The sequence below is a fragment of the Cygnus atratus genome, chromosome 2 (assembly GCF_013377495.2).
Source record: "Cygnus atratus isolate AKBS03 ecotype Queensland, Australia chromosome 2, CAtr_DNAZoo_HiC_assembly, whole genome shotgun sequence".
NCBI lineage: Eukaryota > Metazoa > Chordata > Aves > Anseriformes > Anatidae > Cygnus > Cygnus atratus.
Genome location: NC_066363.1, coordinates 5295961 through 5314663, shown reverse-complemented (window position 1 = coordinate 5314663; position 18703 = coordinate 5295961). Strand labels below are relative to the sequence as shown.

At 51.3% G+C, this 18703-nt stretch overlaps 1 protein-coding gene and 1 long non-coding RNA gene across 4 annotated transcripts in view; one reads left to right on the top strand and one right to left on the bottom strand.

Moving 5' to 3' along the window:
* Window positions 1-248: 248 nt before the first annotated feature.
* On the bottom strand, window positions 249-11746 carry LOC126913193 (uncharacterized). Its single transcript, XR_007707863.1, has 3 exons — window positions 11626-11746; window positions 9302-9398; window positions 249-677 (listed from the first exon to the last, which is right to left on the bottom strand). It is a non-coding gene; the product is annotated as an uncharacterized LOC126913193 (long non-coding RNA).
* The window catches only part of LOC118251789 (mitogen-activated protein kinase kinase kinase 3-like), a 78189-nt gene continuing 70226 nt past the window's right edge, over window positions 10741-18703 (top strand). For all 3 annotated transcript variants that reach the window (XM_035554363.2, XM_035554365.2, XM_035554364.2), the window contains exon 1: window positions 10741-11043. The gene's annotated coding sequence lies outside the window, so the exon portion shown is untranslated. The remainder of the gene's footprint in view (window positions 11044-18703) is intronic.

Sequence of the window (18703 nt, the reverse complement as noted above, 5' to 3'; positions counted from 1 at the left end):
AGACTGGACAGGAGAACAGAGACAGAAAGGACTTGCTCAGACGCTGAACCCTGACTCCGTACTCCCAACACCGTACCCCTTCTGTCACATCACCGGAGGACAGTTTTATTTCCTTTATATTTCCCTGTAGGAGCATACAAATCCGGTCGCACACTCAAGCCAGTGCTTTCTAAAAGAGTGCTCATTGCTTCCACTCTGTAGTTTACCTTGATAATAAAGGCTTGTACTTTTTACTTACACAGATGTTGCTCCTTCTGAGATTCTGCATGTGCGTCTTCACAGTCCCTCCTTCTGTTAGATCCTATGAAATCATGCTCTGAAAATGTACCGGGGGTGTTTAGGAAAAGCAGTGGTGAGGAGTACTTTGTTCCAAAATTAGAAACCAGGAGAGCTGTCATTGTGAACCGTGGGCTCTGGAGGTCCTCGCCTGGATTTTCCATTCAGATGAACACAGGCACTGAGAACAAAAAGCTTCATTTATTTTTTTCCAGTGACACCTGTCTCTTTACTCCAAGGTGGTGTTCCAGCTTTCCAATCCCCCTTGAGCAGCAGAGAACCTTTGCCAAGAGGCTCTGCAATACCAGCAGTCCTCATGCCAGCATGGAGGGGAACAAGCTCTCCACGTTCATGGGACATGGGGGGAGGTCTGTGAACTCTGAAGAAGTTACACGGGAGACCTGCAATAAAAGAAACACGTAGCCATGGACCATCCAGAGGAAACCTAGGGACCAGGCTAGCCAAAATCTAGCAATTACTTCCTGCAGTGTGAACAGCAGCATGAGATCCCTTTGTTTCTCAGACAACCTCATGGGATACCAGGTCTTGGACAGACCCCAAATCCAAATCTATAATCATTTAGCTGTACTCTTCCCCTTGCTGCTTCGGATGTCCCTTTTCATTCATTAAAGCCATTTATCAACTTTCATTTATTCCTGGAGGCGTCACAGTCAGAAATGTCTGTTGTACCTATCTTGGATAACAGAGCCACAGAATTACACCTCATCATTCCTGCAGCACGATCTCCTTTTGTGGCTTATGCAGAACAAATCTGTCAGAAAGCCAGCCAGTTTTGTGACAGAGGAACTGGAGGGGGGTCAAAGCTTTCTTTTGCCCTCCTCTGCTCTCCTCTGTCCTCTGCTCTCCTCTATCCTCTGTTCTCTGCTTTGCTCTGCTCTCCTCTGCTCTGCTCTGCTATGCCCTCCTCCATCCTCTCCTCTCCTCTCCTCTCCTCTCCTCTCCTCTCCTCTCCTCTCCTCTCCTCTCCTCTCCTCTCCTCTCCTCTCCTCTCCTCTCCTCTCCTCTCCTCTCCTCTCCCTTCTCCCTTCTCCCTTCTCCCTTCTCCCTTCTCCCTTCTCCCTTCTCCCTTCTCCCTTCTCCCTTCTCCCTTCTCCCTTTCTGAATCTAGCTTGCTGTGATGGAAGTTCAACAACATGCAAATGCCAACATTTATATTTTCATAGACAGAAGAAGGCTGCGATGAAGCACTGAGACGAGAAGGCAGAGGCCTCCTTCAGTAGTGACAGCCAGACAAACAACAACAGCATCGAAGACGGTGGATACAGCAGTAGCACGACCACTTGTGTGCTGAGCAGCACTGCAAACAGTAACACAGAGGGTGATCATTGCACATGGGCTGTGTGTTCTTTTGTGAAGTTTCAATTACATTAAATGCTCTCACTTGATGAACTTCCTCCAGGACAAAAAAGCTTTTGTCCCTTGGACAAATGCCTCCAGCAATGCTGCGCTATTGCATTGCCCATTTCAGGCTTTGACCTCCATTTATGTCCGTGTTCACAAGCATCTGTGACCAACCTCATTCCTGATGCGTGGCACCAGCTTCAATCAGATGATGTTTCAGGTGGCTAAAGTAACAAAACTGGCCTAAATATTTCCTCTCTCATTTTGGAAACAGGTCCCAACTGTTGCTTTCTCTAAGTCTCTGTGAGAACGATGCTTTTGCAGCTAGTTTGTCATGCATGAAAAGGCTGACATCATTATTTGATGTTTTACTGAGTCTCCCCCTGAGCCCTTTACAGAATCTTGAATCATGCCATCATTAGCTGTTTCCATAAAGGCTTATCTGTGATATAGTGCAGCACTGCTCGAAGACAGATTGTAGTGATTCTGTTTGCAGTCCTGCTGTGGCCAAGCATATGCTCTAATGTCTCCTTGGGTATGACAAGTACAATCTCATTCTCTTGGATTTGAGCAGCCTGCTAAATCCTCCCCACCAGCATGAGACACCTCTTTCTTTTCGCACGTATCTGATATTCCATCTAGATCTACCTGTCAGCTTTGTGAACCATTGGTAACAGTGGCAAGCTGCCTTAATGCTGAGACTTCCCATTCCAGAGGTGCTGCTTTGATGTTTTGACTGCAAAAGATCTGGCACGCTCATCTGTGGTGATGGACGCAGTCCCCCCAAAGTGTTCAGGCGCTCCCTGTGTAAATGCAGACACTCTTCTTACTGCTCAGAGCCTTTCCCCGGTGCCATTTGTCACACCTTGTTTGGAGGGCTTTTGGTTTGTCTTGGCTCTTGCCATTTGTCACAGATCGGTTTGGAGGGCTCTTGCCAGCAGGCAGTGTGTGGGGACCATCTGACTTAGGTTCTGCCACGATCGCCTTTGTAGGAAAGCATACAGACTGGTTGCTCTCTCTAGGTCAGCCTGTGATCACTATTCATTAAATCTGTCATTTCCTCTTCTGCCTTTCAGCGGTATTTCCTCCATCAGGAGCCTAATGACCTTCTGCAAGCTCTCATCCACCTACAATTACTGGACTTGTCTGAGGTTTGCCAAATGGTTTAAATATCGTTTAGCGTCTAGTGTCAGCTACTGCTTATGGCTGCTGTATGGGCTTGCCACACACCCTCACCTGGAGTATGCCTTCAAAGTACGAGAAGAACCTACCTGGCTAAAGGATCAGATGGGCAATTAAAGTAGCTTAATGTCAGTAAATGAAATCCTTGGTTAATGTAATCCAACGTGGCTTCACCGGAGCTAACCAAAGGCTTGCTTCAACCCTCAGTTGACTAGAAATCTCAGTTCAAAAGGCTTCTAAAGCAAGAAAAAGAATTTGTGGTTTTGTGGTCACAATTAGGCCTGGGAACATCATGTCTTTGTTGCGTTCTGATTCAAACTTCCTCCTATATTATTGGAACAGATCGGTTCAACCTCTGCCTCCAACTCTTGTGCTGTAAAATGGATGTAACATCACTTCCACATCGCACAGTGCATTCTGAGTGTTGGCTGCCTTCGTGTTAGAGACCCATCTGTGATAATAATAGAAGCACAGAATATTCTAGACAATAACATTTATAGAAGGATACAATCAGATCATCTCAGATGTTTTAAAACACAGATCCAAATAGTACTGTCCACTGAGGTACATGAATAGGCACCAGGCCCTTTCTGCCATGCAGGCTGTGATGCAAGGACATCAAGAACCGCAGCTTAGGTGAGTCCCAAGGCTCATCCAGCTCCCCAGAACATCTCCACTAGATATGAGCACTTTCTGGGCCAGAGGAGGATGTGAATCTGCCATGGAGGAATAGCTGTGCCACACACCGTTTTCTTCTTCACATCTCACTGGATAGAGGTTGGGTTGTGCTGAGTTTTGTTTTAAGGAAGCAGTAGTTCAGTACGCAGTATTTCTGGGAATCATGTAAACAACTTTTCCCTGGTAATCCTTATCAGGAGGAAATGCCTTTATTAGCCCCCTTGTACGGGCTTCACATCTATTGGGGTTTTCTCTTGGGGACGAATCCCAAAGTCGTCGTAGTCCTGCAGGCACCTCCTCCTTCCCCTGCAGAAAGTAAGGTTCTTTGCTGGAGATGGGAAGAACCAACACTGACCAAGGATGTGAAGGATTGGCCTGCAGGCCCAGTAAGAGCTGAGCCCTGATCCTGAAGGTGACGCTGGCATTGTGATTTGGCCACGTGGTGCCAAGGAGAACGGCAAATGAACCAAAAAAAAAAGTCAAGTAAAAAGCCTTCACTTTCTCCACTCCTCCCCAAATAATATTTAGTGTGGTCCCCACCAAATTACACCTAAAATAGCTTTTGTCTGTTGCCATTTAGCCATTTAGGTCAGATCTATGAGCTGCATTAACTTGCTCCTATTGTACTATTGCAGTTGGACTGTTGCCATCCTCCCCCCATGGGTTTTCTACAGATCTATATTTCAAAGTTACGGCGCTTGCAAAACTCTGTTGTGTGAGTTCAGACAAGCTAAAAAAAATTAGTCATGTTTCCTCTATTCCTGCTGCTTTACTAGGCTTCCTATTTGCAATCAAATTATTTTTAATTTTGACCGTGTTCCTATTGTTTGCCAGGAAGATAATAATCTTATCTCGTCGCCGGGATATTTCTCTCCTTTCTCATGTAGTTTCAGATGGATTAAATAAATACCCCTCGCACAAAGCACACCAAGTTGGGCGAAAGGGCATTTCACGATCGCTGGCTGATGTGAAATTTAGGAAATGTCTCCCTTTTGGAAAAAGTAAAAGATTGGAAGTACGCGGACATGCCGTAAGGGCAGCTGTGCTGTTTCGGTGTGCTAATTACATACACAGTTAATTTTTATCCATCCCAGAGCACCTTCACGGAAACACGTGGGTGAAGCTAAAAGTTAACGGGTGACACTGACTTTTGCTCACCAGCACTGAACAATGGCCACAGATGACAAATGTCCAAGATTTTGGTAAGGGAGAAGCCAAAAAATGTCTGAGTGATCCTGCAGGACCCTTCTGCTCCTTCTTCCCTGGTGAAACCACATTAGCTCCATGCAGGAAACTGGGGATCTCCCCACCGTGCTGTCCATCCGATAGGAAGGCTTTCCGCAGGACATCCATGGACGCTCTCTATCCCCTCCACGTGTCCAGAAATCATATCAAAGGGATTTAAATGGCAGCAGGTCAGTTCATCGCATTTTGAGACTTAAAATCAAGGCATTTTGAGTCATTTCCAAGGGAAAGATAAAAGCTCAGCAAGGCTACAGGACCAGCCTGCCAGCTGAGAACAAACCCAACGATGAGGATCAGATCCCTCTCAAACCTTTCCGGTTTCTCCGGTAGCCCCATCTGTGGAGGACTTGGGTTGTTAACACACAAACGACAGCCACGCAATGGAAAGTTGTATGGACTACTCATAACCAAACTGTTCTGTTTTGTGTTTTGTAACCTTCAGCCAAATACACTTGCCTAGCGCTGGATGCTGAGTGGTTTACCCCCAGCTTCCTAATTATCGAAGCACTGCTGCTTGTATTTTGCTGCAGATGAGGAAATGAGGACATATGGCTTTTGTGATAAGAGATTTATGCGAGCTGTCTGTGCAACAGCGCTGCAACTTTCTATACAAGTCCATTTATAAAACAAAACGTGTAAACAGTCAGGTTTTGATTGTTTCTGTCATTTCTTCCCCCTCGTGACAGATGTAAGGGAAAAACTGCAGGTTTCCAGTTGATGCGTGCAGATAAGTTTATGGCTAACGGGACGGATCCCAGTTGTGGTAAATCAGTCTCTACTTCCCCTGATCTCTGTCAGCTAAAATCCAGCTCCGTGTGGGTGAACGGGAAGAAATACAAAGAAACACGGGCTCGATGGCTGCTTGTACTTGATTCACTGTCAGCTGTAGGAGTGCAGACATGCCTGAAGAGTTCTGGCCGGTGCTTCTTCATCAAGAATACGCTAAGAAGTGCAAAATACTGTAAAACATCAGCTATAATCCTGTGATTAAAGGGTGGCCTTGACTACACGCCTGTGGATGGATTACCTTTCAAATCAGGAGAGGGATTATGGAAACAGGGTCGTATTCTCAGGGAGCCAAATCCTGCCAAAGTCAGTGGAGTCAAAGAACAGGGCAGGCTGGATGCACACGCCTAAAGCCAAGTCAGGACCAAGCTCTCCCAGTCCATGTCTCATCCCTTAGACTTTACTCAAGAGGGGCCAGTCACGGGGTGGAGAATCTCAGTTCTACCCCGGAAACTATCGCGATTTTCTCTGACCTGTCTGGGAAGCTGGGATAGAAATGCAGGATGTCCCCTGTGATTTTTGGCTTTCTTGCAGTTTCAGCTGCAAATGCTGCAAGGACGGTGTTTCTTGTGCTCCTTTCCACGAACTTCTGGCACCAGATGAGCCCATAGATGTGCTGGGATAGTTCTGACCTTGCCTGAGAAAGTCTAAAGTGCGTCTCTTTGCGGACAGGCAGTATAACTTGCCAGGGCTTTCAGCTCTACCCCTCTCACCAGCCTGATGTACAGCATCACCTTGCAAATACTGCTTGGAGGACACAAGTTTCAAGGTCCATGCATACATGGTATGTGAAAAAGCATTGCAGAAAAACGCTCACCAATTGTGTTTGCTCAACAACCCACCCCGAAATCAGGTCCTCTTCACTTTCACTTTGTCCTTCTTGGAGCTGTTTCTGCCTTTGTTTAGGCAGAGAAGGTGAGTCATGGAACAAAGGCAGCATGGAAAGTTACATTCAGCCATGAAAGCACATGTGACAGCTACCAGGAAAAAAAAAAATCATCCACACAACTTAACCTTGGTGTAATCAAACCCAGTATGGATGAATTCTGAGTTAAAACCTTTGTCTTTTGGTGTATCAGTGCCGCTGGCTGCTGCACGCTGCTGTCACACTCAGCCTTCAGCATTTGTTTCTTAACATCTGCAAACTCTCTTGTGTTGGCGGATGGGCACAAATGCAGCACTGTAGCTCATGGTGCAGCGAGGGCTGGGGGGCTTGCCTTGGCTCTGACCCCATCCCAGAGCAAATTTCTGATCCCCCCCAGAAGGGACGTTGCAATATTGCTGTATGGTCAACGGGCTGCAATGCATGGAGAGTGCCAAAGCTCTGCTCTTGGGTCTTCACGCTCTGAACCCTCTCCTCTAGGATGAAGCCCGTGGATTTTATCTTCGAGTGCAGGCCTCATCCTCTCCTAAAATATGGTTGCAGCTGCTGCCACCTACCTTTTACACTGGAGTGGACGTTAGGAACACCCATACACCACGTCTGGGAAGAAGCCTGAGGTCTCCTCCTCAGCCTGAAGAGATGCAAACCCAAACCTGTGGGAGTGCTCGGACTCAGGGGGGTCTGTTGTGTGGGCAGGAGGCATCAACTGCTGTTTGTGGGAAACAGTCTTCTGCCAGGGCAGAGGAAAGAAGTCAAAACCCACTGAGCCAAAGAGCCTGCTTGTTGTGAGGGCTTTCCCATAGCAGATCCCAGCGCCTGCCCTGCAGAGCGGACAATCCAATCAACCACGGAGCATTTCATACAACAAGAGAGGAAGAGGAGGGCAGCTGGGAAGCGTGCAGCCCCTCAGCAATGGGGATCTGAACCTGACTCTCACCCTTCCCTGAAAACAGCTGCACGCAGTGCTTCTTGTAATGTGGAAGCAGAGGTGGAGATGAAACACCATTCCCAAATGTCTGTCCTCTGTGCAGGTTCTGGCATGTCCCGGGAATAGCAGAAAACCCTTGAGGAATGCCAACAACCGTGGTCTGTGGATCCTGATGAGGTTTAGCTGTCAGGCAGTCCCCAAATCACTCAGCTCTGCAGCTGTCAGAGCATGTGGGAAACGGAGGAGCATTTAAGCAAAATAAATGCATCTCCTCGCCAGGCAGCATCACTGAGAGGGACAGGGGATAGCCACAGCCCTCTCTTTCCATCTGCTTTTCCATGGCATGCAGCAGACCCGTGAACAACCTTGGGCAAGGAGGAGCTACTATGGGATGCCGCAGCCTCGCAGCTTGCACTTATGTCCTGAAATCCCACGCAAGTCTGTAAGCAGCTCCAGCCTCCTGCTGTGAAGCAGCGCACAACTTCTGAGTGAATTCTTGGTTTCTTTACACCAAGATGGCATCAATCCTTTACTGTTTGCACACTAAGTATAGGAATGATTTCACCCAGCCTCAATACGCAGCCATCCATCTCTATGGGAGAGAAAGCCCCGCAGACGTCTCACAGCACACAACGGCCTTACGCTACAGTTTAGGACAGGAAGCAAGAAAGGATATTATATCAAACAGAAGGCATGGGAGAATTTCAGGTTAGACGGAGCATACTTAGTCACATAAGAATTGGGTTGGCGCTCTGGGACCTGTGTTCACTTCCTGCAGCAACTCTAACACAGCCCAAAATAGTAGCAGTTAGGTAAAAGCCAACTATCTTCCCCTTTTTCTCCCCACAGCAAATACTAATCCTGACGTCATTAAAGGAGGAGCATAAATTGAACTGCCCAGGGCTGTGATTTGCAAGTTCTTGGGCTGCAGATCCACTTTTCTTATATGTCAGTAGTCCCCACTGGTGTTATCCAACTTTTCTCTGCAGATATTGTCAGGATGGTGTAGTCCTTCATGTCCACCCCAACATTCAGAGCAGTAAACTAAGAAGAATCAGAGCAGATGTCCGTATGTCTGGTGTGACTCACCTCTCCAACGGGCATGGCTTGGGACAGCGTGCACCAAAGATTGTTTCCTAATGGCAGCCTGGAGACAGATGCTGTTTTGGAAAAGGAAGAATCTGTCTGGATACAAAGTATGCCGTATCTGTTGTCCTCAGGGACAGAGAATAGCTCCAAGTCTGTTTTATTTCTGCATAGCCACTACAACCACCGTCTGCATTGACTTTCCATAAAGCTCTCCACTGTGCATTCTCTACCAGGTTTCTGCTCCTCTCCAGAAATGTGGTGAGGGTTGCTAGACTGCATTTGTACCACAAGACGTGAAACTGCATGCAGAGCCACACACCTCCAATCATCCTGCCAGGCTTCATAAATGCTTTCAGGAGCAACTCGAGGAGGCAGAATTTCGGGGCAGGTCCTTAGCACGCCCATCAGCAGAGAGCTGCTGACATCAATGGAATGAGGCTTTGCACACATGGCGGTCGTTACATTGTTCAGGAACACCCTAGAACTGAAATCCCTGTAGCTGGATTCCTGGAGCATCAAACGAGTTTAGAAAAGAGAAGCTGCTTGGAAGGAGTTTTCACAAGTAATTGGTGCTTGCCTAACTGATTCCCATTAAAAACAGGAGGTTTTAAAGGAGATCCTTGTCACTTAGTGCCTTATACTCAAAGCTCAAGTCCTGGAGCCATGTGCCTGGTTCCCAAGGTAAACACATCTGATTTATTTCAGAAATGCATCTGCACAAGAATTCATTACATACATCCCCGATGGGCAGGAGCCAAACATTTCAAATGTGCCAAGTTACCAGAATGTTATTAAAAGCTGTAAGAGTTAGAGAGAAGTTGCAGAGAAAGGCAACCTCCTTCTCTAAGCCAGGTGGCTCAGGATAGACTTACGCCGCTTCCCAAACCGATGAGGCAAACTGGAGTCAGAGGTTCCTTCCAGCAACAGTTCAGTTCCCCTGGATGTCTCTCCGTAAGCTGCACAAATATTCTGGGGAGGGGGAGGGAGAGGGAAAAGAGTGAAACCTATTCAATTACATTAAGATCACGACTAGCCTAGTAAAATCATTTATGGAGTGAGGGAACCCGGAGCGGTTTGGGCTGGAGCCATCTGCTGTTATTTGGTATACAGAATTGGTTTCTATGGATTTTATTAATAGGTCACGCGATTGTATACGGGGCTTTGAGATCTGAACCTCTCTGGAGGGGTCCCTGGTTGGGGTTTCTATTGCCTTTACAGGCAATAGGCTTTTTTTTGCTCAAACTTTCTTGCAGCAGCCAGTCCTGAAAAGCTTGAGGGGAATGGGTCTGGGTTTAGGATTCTGCCTTTTTCTCTCTCCCCCAAAACTGCAAACTGACTTTGTTCCTGTTCTTCTCCACAACACATTTACTAAATGGGGAAACAGGGAACCAGCCAGAAAAACACTCTTACTTACTTTCTCCATTGTCTGCAAGAGTTCTCTGTCTTTCCCACAAGCATGAGTGATTTCTAGTGCAAACCTCAGGCCCTACTCACATCATCGCTGAGGCCCATGGCTTGTTTTTGCTTGTTTTGTCTTCAAGCCTTCAAGGGTTCTCCTCAGATGGAGCCCAAGGGGACTAGGATGCACCAAGGAGCCTTGGGGCAAGCAGGTGTGAGTCAAAGCAGCCCCAAGGCTGTCCAAGGAGCCTGGAGCCGCTCTGCAAGGCAGGCTGTGCCATCGGTGACAGCCCAGGAAGGGCTGGGGGTCCTTCGGTCCTGGCTGCGTCTTGCTCTCCCTCAGCCCCCCAAAAAGTGGCAAAACCAAATTAAGTTGTGAGAACGATCCCTTCACGTCCTGGCTGTGTGCAGACAGCTACACAGGGCAGGGTTTCAGCAGGTTCTCCATTGTCCCCCCTGCTGCAGCTCCATGAGGGGGCTTCAGCTCCCTCCTTCCTCACCCCCCAACCGCCCCCCCCACCTCACCAAACCCCACAGAACTTCAACTGGATTCCTCAAGAGCCCACCCGCTGAACTCCCCAAGGGCTAAGCAACGCCCTGCTGGCCCAAATTAACCAAAAGCCGAAGGAACTGCAGGATCTGGGCACCCCACAGCGCCCAGCGTGGCTGCAGCCCCCACAGGACCGACAGCGCCCCTCAGCGGGGCGGCACAAAATGGCGCCCCCTGCCGGAGGGGTGGGAGGCACAAAATGGCGCCCCCTGCCGGAGGGGTGGGAGGCACAAAATGGCGCCCCCTGCCGGAGCGGGGCTCCCCGGCGGGCCGCCCAGGGGGGCGTGGCCTCGTCCCTTGGCCCCTTCCCTATTGGCGGAGGCGGCTGGGCGCGTCACCGCTTCCTCCCGCTTTTGTGCGCCGCCCCGCGCCGCCTCGCGTCCCGCTGCCTCCGAGCCGAGCCGAGCCGAGCCGAGCCGAGCCGAGCCGAGCCGAGCCGAGCCGAGCCGAGCCGAGCCGTGCCGTGCCGTGCCGTACCGTACCCAACCCAACCTAGCCGAGCCGTGCCGTGCCGTACCCAAACCAACCCAGCCGAGCCGAGCCGTGCCGTGCCGTGCCTTACCAAGCCCAGCCGTGCCGAGCCGTGCAAAGCCAAGCCGAGCCGTGCCAAAGCAGCGCTCCCAGCCGTCGCGCATGGCCCCCCGCGGGTAGCCGCTCTCCGGACGGGTAAGGCTCTCCGCGGGGGACGCGGGGGACACGGGGGGGGGGGGGGAGCTGTCTCCTCGCTCCCTTTCGGTTTGTTTTCGGTTTTTTCCCCTCTGTTGCCGCGGGGTTTTGCAGCGGGGGCCGCCTCCGGGGTCTCAGCTTTGGGGGTTTTGTGTCGAGGTCTGGCTCTGGAGGTCTCAATTTTGGGGTTTTGTATCGAGGTCTGGCTCTGGGGTCGTTTTATTTCGAGTTTTCCGCCGCCCCATCCTCCAGCCATGCAAGCGAGAGGTGTCTACTGCACATCTCTCATCTACTGCGCTTTGGGGATTTGAGGGGGCGTGGGTGCCGGGCACCTCATTGCAATCCCCACCTGGGATTTCCCCTTGCAGCCACCAGGCTGGGTTCCCAACACAGTCCTGGTGTCCCCTCGCTCCAGCCTCTTTGGGTTCAGGTCCATGAGCCATTTCCCCAAGTTGTTGCCCGACACCCTGTGCCCGCCGCGCTTGCCCTACAGCAGCCCTAGAGAGGGCGAAAAGGCAGGATGGGTTTCATCTCGGGGTAAAAAAGCTTCTCCCAGAACCCAGGCTGCAAAGCAAGGCTCACCGCAAGCACTTCCATCTACCACCCCGATGGTGAGACCCTCACGCCGTCGGGACATGTTAAACCCACGCCGAAAGCCGCAGCGGGTCCTTTCCCTCCTGCGATGCGAAGCACCCGAGGCTCTGGCCCCCAGCCCTGTCGTCCCCACGGGCGGAGGTGGGAGCCGTGCGCCAGCGCCCGTGGGCGTGCGACTGAAGGCTCGCCAGCTCGCCCAGCGTGGCCAAGCGCCTCTCTCGCCGGCCCGATGCTACCCAGAAAAAGCCGTCTCCCCCCTCGTCTGCTGCTTTTTTTCCTCCTCCTGTCCAATTCCCGGCTCGTAACCCCGTGGTGTTTTTATTTTATTTATTTATTTTTTGCAAGTAGACCTTGCTTCTGGTTCGGGGCAGGGCTGGCCCCCTGTTGCTGGTGCAAGGACCGATATCCCTCAAAACGCTTTCTGAAAATGCTGAGGATGGGGAATGTGGCATAGCTGGGTCTTTTCTGGAGATTTGGGGTTTACATGGAGTTTAGGTGGTACTGGGAGTTTGAAGGGTCAAATAAGTGTTTTGGGGTAGCTGCATCTGAGGGTCTGGTTTCCAGACCCTTAGGCACTCGTTGTAATAGAAGGGGTTCGAGGTTTTGGGGCTTTCCTCTGCAGCTGGGCACAGTTGTTGCCTTAGGAAGTTTTCACGTCTTGTAAAAGCTCCTCTGTTGGAGGCAGGATGCGTGGCTGGATGGGCTGCCAGCCTGGTGGGACGCAGCTTTAAAGGCTCTTTTATAAGTTCCTTCTCCAAACGGGGTTTGGTACCACGAGTTTTTCCATGGGTCTTAAATCTCCATCAGAAACTCTGCTGTGTCAACGTATGCCGAAGGGCAATGTATTTCTGTATCGGAGACCCTTAGAGCTCATGCAAAGAGATGTAGTCTGGATTTCCTATAGTGGGATGGAAAGCCTGCGTCGCGAAGAGATGGAGAACACGGCAGCCTGAGAGGTGCAGTCCTCTCCCTGTCCCTCCTGAAATGCTGCCATCACTTGGTGATGCTCCATGGTGTTAGCGTGCAGCTTGGGTGTGAGCTATTTTCTGAGTTATCCCATTGGGAAGATCCCAGTAGGGATGGCAGTACAAGTCTGGTTGTGACATGGGGACTGGTATGGGTGGCATTGGGGTTCTGGTGGATCCTGTCTCAGGGCTGCTGATGGAGGCTGGAGGGAAGTGAGTCAGGCTTTGCTGTTAGAAGGGATATCTTTTATTAGACCGCTTGGCGAGCACAGAGCAGCGTTGGAGCGTACGAGCCTGTCCACATGCCTGATGCAGAAGCAGCAAGCCTCAGAGCTGGAGACTAGGAGGGAGTGATTGCTCTGAGCTTACCTTGGCTCCCCTATTAGAGGGGATCTGAAAGAAGAGGGGATCTCTGCAAAAGAGAACAGGCTGCTCTGGGAGGTGAGAGGTTCATTAGTTCCAGTGGGAAAGAAAAAATATAATAATTCAAGTACAGTTCAGCCAGCTCATCTGGTCTAAGGAACTATGTTTACACTCTCTCTACAAATCTCTGGATTTTTACATTTCCTGAAGTCCAACACAGGAGAGGGACACGTGCCCCGTGTCCCTGCTGTCCCTGGAGGTGCAGAGCCCTGTGCAGCCCAGCTCCTGCTGCGGGAGCCGAGCCTGGCCGGGGCTGGGGCCGCTGGTGCCCGACAGCAGCAGGAACTTTGTTGGACTCTGTCCTTTCCACTCCCTTCTCCGCACAGAGCCGCGGCCAAGTGTAATGTGCACAGAAATATGCAGAATGTCAGCTGTGCACCAGGGAGATGGAAAATGCATTATGGAGCCATAAGAAGGGGAATATGGAATTCAACCTTTTTTTTTTTTTTTTTTCTTGGAGTCTTCACTTTTCAGTCTTTTGAGCAGAGCTATAAATGGCCCACTGATGCTGAACCCGAATCCCCAGACTTTATTTATTTTCCCATTTAAGCTCCAGCAAGGTGAAGTGGGCGACTGGGCGTTTTCTGGGAATCCTTCCAGGAAAGCATCCACGGAGCAGCATGTCTCTCCTGACCAGCCGGCTGTTTTGGCTGCTCAATTTTTTTTTTTTTTCCCCTTTGCTGTTCTCATGGCTCTCTGCACGCCAGCCAGGACCCCGTTTCTTCCAGGTGCCTTTTCTGCCTTTGCCAAGCGGGATGTGAGATGCGGAGATGCCGAGTGCATTGGTGTGACGTGGTGAGCGCTGCGGCTGGCCTCTGATGTGTGCTGCTTTTTCCCAGGAGAGCTGAGGCGAGAGCTTTTCCGTCTGGGAAGGGATGTGTGAGCACGTGTGCGTGTGGATGTGCTGGCGTTTTGGGTTGTTTTCTGCCTGCCCCTGCGGTTCACATCCAGTCTGGGCAAGTAATCTTCCTCTTTGTCACTAAAATCGCTGAAATGCCACTGGGGTCCAACCAAATTGCTGTCCCGTCGGTAACACAAGAACAAAAAATAGATGCCTTGCACTTCAAAGCCACTGGGAAGCTGTTCCGTGCAGAAGATGGATTGCACAGGAAGGCAGAGCAAGAGCACTGAGATACTCTCATGGTGCAAACAGACTGGCTACAGCATCAGCATGACCCACAGTGGGGACCTGGGGAGGAATTTGGCCCAAAGCCGGCTCACCTGGTGCTGCAGTGGTTTGGGGAGAAGCATTCAGTGAGGTGGGGTGTAGGAGGTGCGTGCTCAAGCCCTGTGTCTGCTTGCAGCTCCCTTCTTCTGGGGATGGGAATGTGGTGCTGGGTGTCATCGTGCACCGGTCTCAGGTGTCCCCAGAGCATTGGGGATGCCTCAGAAGGCAACCTGCAGGGGTGGACCTGGACATGCTGACGCTTTCAGGGTGGCAGGTACCTGTACCCCACAGAAGAGGGTGTTTTGGCTCCAAAATGCATTCTTCAGCCACTTTTCCCTTCCCTGGAAAATCCTAACATAAATGTCAGGGTAAACCAGGTGACTCAGGATTTAATGAGAATCCCTAGTACGGCCTGCCCTCTGCTGCGATAAAACCCGCGTTTGCTACCATTTTACCCCAAAATAATTACCATTTCGGTCAAAGCTCCCCTACTTTCGCCCTTCCCACTCCGCAAGATGACTGGGGAGGACGAGCCGCCGCCAAACCGACACCCAGGGTGGAATTTGGCTGGGTGCCGAAGAAATGGCACGGGACAAAGTCCGGGTGGCCTGGGGCCATGCCTGGCAGCCCGGGCCAGATCCTGGAAGGAGCCAGCCAGTTTGCTGTGTGGGATGCTGTGTAAACAGCCTGTGTGCTCGCAGAAGGGGGGCGGGTGGATTGAGTATTCAGGTAGTGATTTAATGCCGAAAAACTTGAAAAAATAGCCTTGGCTGGGGGAAAGTGTGGGTGCTGTAGGAGCTTGCTGCGGCCCGGAGCTTGTGTGCTAAATAGCAGCTAGTCATCTGATTGATAACTAGGTGATTCAGGGGGGAAAGGCTCTGTCCAGTTGCTTTAGGGAATAATTGGTGGGGTTAAAAGCCCTTGTGAAGGAGGTTGGAAGGCTGTAAGTGCTGCTGAGGAGTTTGTGGGGTCTACAGTGCTTGGAGTGCTCCTGAACTACTAGGACTGTCCTGGAGCAGTGGTGTTTGTCCGGTCCACGTGAAGGCATTTCTAGCTTGTAGAGCCTTCCAAGTGCCTGCAGATCCCCAGAGGACTGCTGGAAGTTTTGCATGTGATGATCATTTGCCAGGCATCAGGTACTGTGCAGAGACGAGCCCTGTGTTGTGCTGTGAGTTCTGCCACTGCCAGACTATGTGCGGAGGTTTGGAGGAACGCACTGCTTTTTGGGGACATCTGTAGAGGTCTGGCATGTTCCTTGAGGTCTGGCACATCCTTGGATGTGGAAGCCTGTTGTGATGACGATGGTTGGTTACTTCTTGCTTTTACACTACAACCTTTATGTTTTTTTGTATTTTTTTTTCAAGTGAGCAGAAGTCAGGCCATCCCAGTCCAGTTGTAAACTGGAAATAGTGCAGCACCCTCATTGATAAGAGCCTTAAAAAAAAAAAAAAGCAGATATTTACTGTTTGCAGTGGGCTCTTTGCACCTTCTTCTCCACAAGGCTGCAGCAGCGATGCCCACGCACAAGCTCTTCCCGACAGGTGGATGTCACCTCTGACCCAGGTTGAAGGGCTGGGGCAGACACCACGTGGGGCTGCGATAAGGAAGGCTTGGCTGGGGAAAATGGCTTGGGGAGAAGGTGTAGGGTGAGGTCTCGTAGCTGTGTGCATGCACAGAAATCCTGTCCTAGATACTCTGTTCCTGTTGGCGTCGCGCCTCTTCCTCTCTGCCACTAACCAGGGAGTGCCCTGCATGGGGACTGTCCCTTTTCTGCGTGCTGGGTCAGCGCAGTGCCATCGTGAAGGCTGGCTGATGATGTTACCTGTACGTGGGTGATGCTGACGGGTTGGGTACTCAGCTTGCTGTCTGGAGAAACGGTGTGGTTGATGTGGAAGGGGGTGGTTGGTAGGAGGTGCGTGGGCTGGGACAGGGGAGTGACTCAATCCAGGAGGCTGCAAGCAGTGGGTAAGCTGTGCTTGGAAATGAGAGGTGAGAGATTGGGGTTTGCTTCTGCTGAGGCCCATCAGTCACAGAATGCTTTGGGTTGGAAGGGACCTCAAAGCTCACCTAATCCCACCCCCTGCCATGGGCAGGGACCCCTCCCACCAGCCCAGGCTGCCCCCAGCCCCATCCAGCCTGGCCTTGGGCACTGCCAGGGATGGGGCAGCCACAGCTCCTCTGGGCAGCCTGGGACAGGGCCTCACTGCCCTCACAGCAAAGATTTTCTTCCTTTTAACTTATCTAAACCTACCCTCTTAGTTTAAAGCTGATTCCCTGTGTCCTACCACCACACCCCCTGACCAAGAGTCCCTCCCCAGCTCTCCTGCAGCCCCCTTCAGGCCTTGGCAGGCCGCTGTGAGGTCTCCCCGGAGCCTTCTCCTCTCCAGGCCGAACAACCCCAACTCCCTCAGCCTGGCTCCACAGCAGAGGTGCTCCAGCCTCTGAGCATCCTCGTGGCCTCCTCTGGACTCACCCCAACAGGCTCCTGTCCTTCTGGTGCTGAGGCCCCAGAGCTGAGCGCAGGCTCCAGGTGGGGTCTGAATGCGCTGTGGAGCAGGGCTGGTCTTGCCAAACTGATGGAACATCCTTCAGTAAAGACATCAGACCGGGCCAAGGCCCCGGAAAGTTTCCCTTTCCCTTCCTAATGCAGGGTGCTCTCACTGCAGCCTCAATGCCTTTTGTTCACCGTTCAGCACAGAAATGCAGTGCTGATCCCTCTATTGCAACCCTTTTGCTGGCTTTCAGCTTGGAGAGTGGCTTTTGGGAAACCTGAGCACCCGGTTAATAAACCGGTGGAATGCGTTTGCTGCTCCTTGGTCTTAATCCTTCAGTGCTGGTGTAACAGAGTCATTAGAGAAATATGCAAAATATGTCAGTTATTTCGATTTAGAGGGAGCTGGTAGCAAATAAGAAACAGACAGACTGTAGTGAGCTGTGCTTAGCTTATTGCATCATTGGTTTCATTGGAAGGTTCAAGGTCCAGCTCGGAATTGCTGTTGCTTGGGTTAAACCCAGCAGCAGGGTGCCTTTGAGCCGTGCCGTGTGTTGACAGAGTGGTGAGGGCAGGGAAAGCAGCTGCCTTGGTGCCCTTACTGTGTGTAGAATCACAGAGTCATTAAGGCTGGAAGAGACCTCCAAGACCATCTGGTCCAACCATCTCCCTACCACCAATGTCACCATTAAACCATGTCCCTAAGCACCACGTCCAACCTCTCCTTGAACACCCCCAGGGACAGTGATGCCACCACCTCCCTGGGCAACCCGTCCCAATGCCTGACTGCTCTTTCTGAGGAGAAATGTCTCCTCATTTCCTACCTGAACCTCCCCTGGTGCAACTTGAGGCCATTCCCTCTGGTCCTGTCACTAGTTACCTGTGTGAAGAGGCCGACCCCTGGCTCCCCACAGCTTCCTTTCAGGTAGTTGTAGAGAGCAATGAGGTCTTCCCTGAGCTTCCTCTTCCCCATACAAAACACCCCCAGTGCCCTCAGCTGCTCCTCACAGGACTTGGTGCGCTTTTCTGGCTTTTCCCTGGAAAACTCTGCACGTGGCTCCTGCTGACCCCTGGCAGCTTCTCCTCAGGCGGTGGCAACCCAGGGAAGCCCATGTCTCCTGGGGCACCTGCTGAGGGTTGGGGCTGGGGAGGTCCCTTGGGGCTGCCTGGATGTGGGACCACGCATGGTTTTCTGCTAGGACAGCTCTCGCTGGCTTTGCTGGCTGGGAGGATCCGCTTCCCCAGCGGGCTTGGGCTGCTGCCCCCATGTTCCCTCTCCCAAAGCACTCCTGGTTGCTGACTTGAGTCATGGGTGGCCCTGATGGGAGGGCAGCTGTGTTGTTCTCTGCGTACCCTAATGATGGTCTCCACAGACCAGCTTAGCTTCACCTCGCTTGGCTGAAATGAGCTCTTGAGTGTGAAGGGTTTGAGGAACTGTGCCTGCTGTTGCCTATTTTTGTTTGGTGACGAAACACTTTGCTGGGGCTCTCCCTAAAGCGCTGACCTGTTGAAGCCACGGATGGTGTGTGTGTCATTCCCTGTGTTACCTGGCCGATGACTTAAGAAAAAGAGAAAACACTTAATCAGCACAATATTTCAGCAGCTTCACGTACAGCACTACCGGTGTGACTAACACCTGCTTTGGGCCGGGGCGAGAACGTGTGGTTTCTGCTCACAAGCTATGTCGCAGGAGATGAGGCCAAACAATTGCCTTTTGGCCCCATTATGGGAGGTGCTGAAGATTGCAACCATCTCCTGAGGGAGAGCTGGGGGCAAGCTCAGTTCAGCCTTGGTCTGTGTCCAGGAAATCCTGCGCAGGAGAAGTTCCCTTTCGGAAAGCTGACTGGGCTGTCCCAGGGAGGAGGTGGCATGCTGAGCTTTTGTCCCTGAGTGCCAAGGGGACTTGGAGAAGATGGAGCGAGACCTCCTGCACCCACATCATCATCACAGAGGAAACAGATCCTCCTCTCGTGGTGTTCATAGCCAGGGAGGTACCCTTCAGCATCACATCACTGCAGG